Here is a 1,299-nt window from a genome sequence, read left to right as displayed (position 1 = left end):
CCTTGTCGGTAAGCTCCCAAAAAACCAAAAAACCAAAAAAATCATAAAAAAATTATGAAAAAAAAAAGTTTTGCTATCCAATCTTTTGTGCTTGTCTTACTCTAGTTGTGGGTAGTTTTCTGTTGCATGAGTGTTAGGTGGGTACGTAATACTAAGAATCGATTAGAAAGAAGAGATCCAACAAGATATGTTCTTTAAAACCCTTCAATATGGGAGACCAACAGTAAAACCCTTCACCTAAATCTCTGAAAGATAGGTTCTACCCTGCTAGAACAGCCCAACCTTCCTGCATAGTTCTACCACAAGCCCAGGGCAATAATTTTGAACTCAAATCTCAATACATCACTATGTTGCCCCACTTCCATGGGTTGACCTCTGAGGAGGCATACCTATTTCTAAGAAAATTTAAAGAGGTATATGTTCTAATTAAGATCCAATAGCTTTCTAATGATGTTGTTAAGCTTAAGTTTATCACTTTTGCACTGAAAGACCAAGCTAAGAAGTGGTTGTATGGGTTACCCACAAATTTCATAACCTCATGGGAACAATTCACAGTTGTCTTCCTTAAGAAGTTTTTCCCAACTCACAAGACCAATAAGCTTTAAAGTGATATCCTTCAGTTTAGGCAAAAGCCTAGTGAGTCATTTTCCAAACTTATGGAGAGATTCAAGGATCTACTCCGAGAATGCCCTCACCATGGCCTAGACCTATGGCATTTATGTCAAATAATTTATGAGGGTATTGATTACCCAACTAAACAAATGATAAAGTCTATGTGCCCTGAGGGATACAGATGAAAGAAAAGCATGAGAATTCTTACTTGACTTAGCTGACAAAACCCGTGAGTGGGAATCAACCTAAGAGAGTGAAAGAATCATAGGAGAAAAAATAAATTTTATAGATGGGATAGTAGACAAGGAAGCCCATTTGGATAGCCTAATCAAGAAAATTGAAGCTAGTGTTCCTAGAGAGCCATCATCAGCCAATTTGGATAAGATTTGTGCTTGGTGCCAGTTGTCACACCCCGTTCACACTGAACCGGGTCAGTGACCGGGTTAACACCGGTTAACCTAAACCTGCCAGAATCATCTGATACTGTATTCCACCACAGCATACACATAACTAATAAAAACTTATCAGATCAGCGGAAGACTAAGTTTTACCTGTGAATAATCCCATAATACTTGATACCCGAATTTTGATACAATAATTATATACATGTGGGCCCGAAGGCATGATATTTACACAATAAAAATACAATTCACATATCCAGTACATAAAGGAAACCATCAAAATAAT

General features: G+C 37.4%; 1 non-coding gene across 1 annotated transcript; it reads right to left on the bottom strand.

Annotated features, from left to right (window-relative positions):
- Nucleotides 1-596: 596 nt before the first annotated feature.
- Nucleotides 597-703, bottom strand: LOC122067631. The gene has a single exon (XR_006136799.1). It is a non-coding gene; the product is annotated as a small nucleolar RNA R71 (small nucleolar RNA).
- Nucleotides 704-1,299: the final 596 nt, after the last annotated feature.

The sequence above is a fragment of the Macadamia integrifolia genome, unplaced genomic scaffold (genome assembly GCF_013358625.1).
Source record: "Macadamia integrifolia cultivar HAES 741 unplaced genomic scaffold, SCU_Mint_v3 scaffold3018, whole genome shotgun sequence".
NCBI classification, from domain to species: domain Eukaryota; kingdom Viridiplantae; phylum Streptophyta; class Magnoliopsida; order Proteales; family Proteaceae; genus Macadamia; species Macadamia integrifolia.
This window is presented reverse-complemented; position numbering and strand designations above follow the sequence as displayed.